The following is a 7,526-nucleotide window of genomic DNA, read 5'->3' as shown; positions in this document are numbered from 1 at the left end:
GAAATTAGCCCACCCAACTACCTCATCCCCATATTGTTATTTATTTTGCTCATTTGCACCCCAGTATCTCTATTTGCACATCATCTCTTGCACATCTATCATTCCAGTGTTAATACTAAATTGTAATTATTTTGCACTATAGCCTATTTATTGCCTTACCTCCATAACTTGCTACATTTGCACACACTGTATATATATATATTCTGTTGTATTTTTGACTGTATGTTTTGTTTACCACATATGTAACTCTGTGTTGTTGTTGTTTTTATCGCACTGCTTTGCTTTATCTTGGCCAGGTCGCAGTTGTAAATGAGAACTTGTTCTCAACTGGCTTACCTGGTTAAATAAAAGGTGAAATAAATAATACAAATAAAAAAAATCCTACAGGTTTCCTCGTGGTTTTATTTAAAGTCATGTTTTCAAATTGTTTCCGAGAACATTAAGAAAACTTTCCATGAAAACCATGAGAAAACTTCTAAGAATGTTATTTAAAAACATATACATTCCATTCTCAGCATCAACACAACTCTCTCTCTATCCTTTATCTTGTTGTGTGTTCAGCCACACCTGATCTTTATGAGTGTTTGTTTCCTTTGAAATTGAGTCTGTTTAAATAGATTAAAATGACATGCTGAAGAACTGAAATTCCCACAGAAGAACGTTGTTTATTAACGTTCTCTGAACTATTTGAGAACATTCCCAATGTCAAACCAGTCGAAGAACGTTCCTAGAATGTAACCCTGTTGTTGAACTTTTAGGAAACGCTCTGTTAAAGTAATGAAATACAAAATAAAATAACGTTATTTTGTTAAGTTCCTTAAATGTGCTGAGAATGCTCCAAAGTCAAGCAAACTATCCTGTACCATTTCCAAAACGTTGTGGGAAGGTTGTATGCAAAAACAACCACAGGACAACCACACTCTCACCAAGCACTAAGAAACATATGGTTCTCAGAACGTTATATGCTAGCCGGGAAGTCTCTCTCTTACCTGTATTTGTGGCTTTGTAAACCTTATATCTCAGTCTCTTGTAGATGCAGGGTGGCAGACAGTAGTTAGGTCTTATCCTTACGCTTGGAGAGTTTGACTGAACCAACTGACTGCATCCCTCTCTGGCTTCTTATAGCGACACACCCCCCCCCCTCCCCTTTAGCCCAACCCCCACCCCTCCCGCCTTCCCCTCACCTCACCATTCACATAGCCGCGGGGAGGGAGAGAGGAAGGTGGGGTATTCCCTGTTACGCACAAAGTGGAGCTACCATACACTGTGATCAATGCTGGCGTGGCCTAAGTCACTTCTATCTCCAGTCCTCTAAGAAAATACTAATGTGATCAAAAAATACACACCAATATACACCAAACTGCATCTACAGACTGTATTTATGTTGTTTCCATTACAAACCACTACTAAAACCACAATCTAAGGTCAAACAAAGCAGAATATATTCTGAAGATGCAAGTTAGAAAAGTACAACATCAATACAATCGATCAGTGATCAATAAACTTGGTCCTGACTTGTTCTCGGTTCCTTGTTCCTTTCCTAGACAAAGACAATGTAGAGCCAGAAAACCAGAGTCATTCAAACTCTGGAAAGAAAAACAACACTAAGTCCCCGAGGCACTGTGGCACCTCAGAGGACTCTGTGGCAAGAGTTGCTACAGCACCTCACCTCAACTCACCAGAGGGGAAGGGAGAAGAGAGGAGAAGAGAGGAGAAGAGAGGAGAAGAGAGGAGAAGAGAAGAAGAGAAGAGAAGAGAAGAGAAGAGAAGAGAAGAGAAGAGAAGAGAAGAGAAGAGAAGAGAAGAGAAGAGAAGAGAAGAGAAGAGAAGAGAAGAGAAGAGAAGAGAAGAGAAGAGAAGAGAAGAGAAGAGAAGAGAAGAGAAGAGAAGAGAAGAGAAGAGAAGAGAAGAGAAAAGAAGAGGAGAGGAGAGGTAGCTTAGTGGTTAAGAGCGTTGTGCCAGTAACCGAAAGGTCGCTGGTTCTAATCCCCGAGCTGACTAGGTGAAAAATCTGTCGATGTGCCCTTGAGCAAGGCACTTAACCCTAATTGCTCCTGTAAGTCGCTCTGGATAAGAGCATCTGCTAAATGACTGAAATGTCAAAAAAATAAAAAAATGAAATGAAATGAGAGGAGAGGAGTGAATGTTTGAATCATTATGTCTTTATAATTACAGAAGCTACTATTGTATGAAGTTTGAAAATGACATTTTGTGGAGACTAGGGTTGCAACGATGAGACAGTCCATAGGGAGAAGGTCAGAAACCTGGCAGTGTGGTGCCAAGACAACAACCTCTCCTTCAATGTGAGCAAGACAAAGGAGCTGATCGTGGACTACAGGAAAAGGAGGGCCGAACAGGCCCCCATTAACATCGACTGGGCTGTAGTGGAGCGTGTCGAGAGTTTCAAGTTCCTTGGTGTCCACATCACCAACGAACTATCATGGTTTGGCATGGGTCCCCAGATTCTCAAAATGTTCTACAGCTGCACCATCGAGAGCATCCTGACCGGTTGCATCACCGCCTGGTATGGCAACTGCTCGGCATCTGACCTTAAGGCGCTTCAGAGGGTAGTGCGTAAGGCCCAGTACATCACTGGGGCCAAGCTTCCTGCCATCCAGGACCTATATACTAGGCGGTGTCAGAGGAAAGCCCCAAAAATTGTCAAAGACTCCAGTCACCCAAGTCATAGACCGTTCTCCCTGCTACCGCACGGCAAGCGGTACCGGAGCGCCAAGTCTAGGTCCAAAAGGCTTCTCAACAGCTTCTACCCCCAAGCCATAAGACTGCTGAACAATTAATGAAATTGCCACCCAGAGTATTTACTATTTACATTGACCCCCCGCTGTCTATTATCTATGCATAGTCACTTTACCCCTACCTACATGTACATATTACCTCGACTAACCTGTACTTCCGCACATTGAGTCGGTACCGGTACCCCCTGTATATAGCCTCGTTATTGTTATTTTATTGTGTTACTTTTATTATTTTTTACTTTAGTTTTTTTGGTAAATATTTTCTTAACTCTTTCTTCAACTGCATTGTTGGTTAAGGGCCTGTAAGTAAGCATTTCACGGTAAGGTCTACACCTGTTGTATTTGGCGCATGTGACAAATAACGATTGATTTGATTTAATATTCCGGTAACTTTGCCAAAAATCCTAGGTTTTCCAGAAATGTTGGTAGAAGCATCCCAAACGTTTCTGCTTATTCCATCCTGATTCTGCAAATTTTCCAACCGAGATTTCTGGAAAACCTGAGAAGTTTGGGAAAAATACCGGAATTTTGTAACCCTAGTGGAGACTGGTCCTGAATAGTTTGTGAATGGTATCGTTTCTGTGTGGTCTGATACAGAAAGAAGAGTTGTGTCCCCTGTCTACCAGCCTGACCCTACACACACACACAGACACACACACAGACACACACACAGACACACACACACACACACATACACACACACAGGGTTCCTCTGGGACAGCTCATATAAGAGTAGTGGAAACATTAGTTCAGGAGACCACTGCTATCTCTGATTTCTGCTATCTCTGCTATCAGTATCTCTACTCTCTGCTATCTCTACTCTGTTATCTCCGCTCTCTACTATCTCTACTCTCTGTTATCTCTGCTCTCTGCTATCAGTATCTCTACTCTCTACTATCTCTGCTATCTCTGTTCTCTGCTCTCTGCTATCTCTGGTCCCTGCTATCTCTACTCTCTGCTATGTGCTATCTCTGTTCTCCGCTATCTCTACTCTGCTATCTCTGCTCTATACTTTATCTCTGTTCTCTGCTATCTCTGCTATCTACTCTCTAATATCTCTGCTCTCTGCTATGTGCTATCTCTGCTCTCTACTCAATGCTCTGCTATCTCTGCTATCTCAGCTCTCTGCTATCTCTCCTCTCTGCTTTCTCTGCTCTCTGATATCTCTGCTCTTTGCTATCTCTGCTATCTCTACTCTATGCTATCTCTGCTCTCTGCTATATATGTTCTCTGCTATCTCTGTTCTTTCTGCACTCTACTATCTCTGCCCTCTGCCATCTCTGCTATCTCTGCTCTCTGCTATCTCTGTTATCTACTATCTCTACTCTCTAATATCTCTGCTCTCTACTATCTATGTTATCTCTGCTATATGCTATCTCGGCTCTCTCTGCTCTCTCTGCTCTCTGCTATCTCTGCTCTCTACTATCTCTGCTCTCTACTCGCTGCTCTGCTATCTCTGCTCTCTGCTATCTCTGCTCTCTGCTCTCTACTATCTCTGATCTCTACTATCGCTCATCTCTGCTATCTCTGCTCTCGACTATCTGCTATCTCTGTTTTCTGATATATCTACTGTCTGCTCTCTGCTATCTCTGTTCACTGCGATCTCTACTCTCTGCTATATCTACTCTCTGCTAGCTCTGCTCTCTGCTATCTCTACTATAAGCTATCACTGATCTCTTTGCTATCTCTGCTACAGCTGCTCTATCTGTTCTCTACTATCTCTACTCTCTAATATCTCTAATCTCTGCTATCTCTAATCACTATTATCTCTGCTACCGCTGCTCTCTACTATCTCTGCTCTCTGTTATCTCTGCTATATCTGCTATCTCTGCTCTCTGCTATATCTGCTCTCTGCTATATCTGCAATCTCTGCTCTCTCTGCTATCTCTAATCTCTGATATACCTGCTCTCTGCTATCTCTGCTACCTCTGCTATCTCTGCGCTCTGCTATATATGCTCTCTGCTATCTCCAATCTCTGCTATTTCTGTTATTTACATTTACATTTTAGTCATTTAGCAGACGCTCTTATCCAGAGCGACTTACATCAGCAATTAGGGTTAAGTGCCTTGCTTAAGGGCACATCGACAGATTTTTCACCTGTTATCTCTGCTCTCTGCTTTCTCTGCTCTCTGCTTTCTCTGCTATCTCTGCTATCTCTAATATCTGCTATCTTGGCTCTTTGCTCTCTCTTCTCTCTTTACTATCTCTGCTCTCTACTTTCTTTGCTTTCTGCTATCTCTGCTATTTCTGCTCTCTGCTATCTCTGCTCTCTGCTATCGCTGCTCTTTACTATCTCTTCTCTCTGCTATCTCTTCTCTCTACCATATCTGCTCTCTGCTATCAGTATCTCTGCTCTTTGCTATCAGTATCTCTGCTCTTTGCTATCTCTGCTCTCTGCTATCTCTAGAGAGAGAGAGAGAGAGAGAGAGAGAGAGAGAGAGAGAGAGAGAGAGAGAGAGAGAGAGAGAGAGAGAGAGAGAGGAGATACATACAGTTGAAGTCGGAAGTTTTGATCTTATGAATCATTGCTAAATTAGAATTATGAAGGAACACAAATAATCACACATTAAAATGTGTAATTGGTTTCCAAATACCCTTGACAACATCCAACCCAAACGTCACAACATAACACAAAAACCCCACAGACTACAGTGTTTAATAATGTATTTCAGTAGATATGTATTCCCCAGAGGCACTATGTGGTGGTGAGAATGAACACTGCTTTCTCTTCCCGTCATAACAACTGATGGAATTCTCTGACATCACACAGTAATATGGAAATAGTACATACACAAATGTGAAAAAACGCAGTTGAATAGGATTACATAGAATTCAAATGACAAAGATATTCAACGGAGTGGCCACAGGCCAAACCCTAGAGTCTGTTCAGCTTTATGATGTACGCATTATACTCAGTGAGCTTTCCCAATGTCATATCACCCCATCACAACCCCCCCCCCCCCCAACCTCAACCTCTCCGACACTTCCAGTCTGTCTTCCATCACACACACACACACATATACACACACACACACACACACACACACACACATACACACACACACATACACACACACACACACACAAACACACACACGCACACAAATACACACAAACAAACATACACACAGAAACACACAACACAACACACACACACACAAACACACACACACACACACACAAACACACACACACACACACACACACACACACACACACACACACACACACACACAACACACACACACACACACACACACACACACAAACACACACACACACACACACACACACACAAACACACACACACACACACAAACACACACACACACACAAACACACACAAACACACACACACACACACACAACAAACACACACAACACACACACACACACACACAAACACAACACACACACACAAACACACACACACACACACACACACACACACACACACACACACAACACCACACAAAACCATGGATGTAGCAGCTCTCCACATATTTCCCACATATTTCCTTTTAATAGCTCCTTGTTGATACAATGAAAGGCATGAAGAAACTCTAACTGTGGACTGACCATGGCCCAGGAGACAGATGTATTGACATGCCATTACATCTCTTTACTGTTTGCTAAGCTTTAAAAGATAAGGATGGTGTTGCGGAGAGAAAAGAACACTGTGGACTTCAATAAGACCTCGGCCACAGTCCAGAAACAAATAATGATTCATGAAAGACTGTCTACTATTTATTAAATGGTGATGGGACTGAAACGCTGTGGAGAACGTCTCTCTCTCTGAGAGATGCTGACACACACACACACACTTTACAACTAAATGAAAGGCTTTGACCCCAATCAGAGATAATTACAAGAGCCATTTGATAATTAGCAACGGAACAGAAACCTCACAGAAGCACCATTCAGTTAGAAAACAGAAGAGGTGATTAAAGCCGTAACTCTTATTGGAGGGTCATTATGCCCCCCCCACACACACACACACACTCACATTTACAGTTGAAGTCGGAAGTTTACATACACTTAGGATGGAGTCATTAAAACTCGTTTTTCAACCACTGCACAAATTCTTGTTAACAAATGATAGTTTGGCAAGTCGGTTAGGACATCTACTTTGTGCATGACACAAGTAATATTTCCAACAATTGTTTACAGACAGATTATTTCACTTATAATTCACTGTATCACAATTCCAGTGGGTCAGAAGTTTACATACACTAAGTTGACTGTGCCTTTAAACAGCTTGGAAAATTCCAGGAAATTATGTCATGGCTTTAGAAGCTTCTGATAGGCTATTGACATCATTTGAGTCAATTGGAGGTGTACCTGTGGATGTGTTCAAGGCCTACCTTCAAACTCAGTGCCTCTTTGAAAATCAAAAGAATCCGCCAAGACCTCAGAAACAAATTGTAGACCTCCACAAGTCTGGTTCATCCTTGGGAGCAATTTCCAAACGCCTGAAGGTACCACGTTCATCTGTACAAACAATAGTACGCAAGTATAAACACCATGGGACCACACAGCCGTCATACCGCTCAGGAAGGAGATGTGTTCTGTCTCCTAGAGATTAACGTACTTTGGTGCGAAAAGTGCAAATCAATCCAGAACAACAGCAAAGGACCTGGTTAAGATGCTGGAGGAAACAGCTTCAAAAGTATCTATATCCACAGTAAAACGAGTCCTATATCGACATAACCTGAAGGCCGCTCAGCAAGGTGCTTTGTGCTTTGCTGCAGGAGGGACTGGTGCACTTC

Source organism: Coregonus lavaretus (assembly GCF_964263955.1).
Source record: "Coregonus lavaretus genome assembly, chromosome: 33".
Taxonomy (NCBI): domain Eukaryota; kingdom Metazoa; phylum Chordata; class Actinopteri; order Salmoniformes; family Salmonidae; genus Coregonus; species Coregonus lavaretus.
This window is presented reverse-complemented; position numbering follows the sequence as displayed.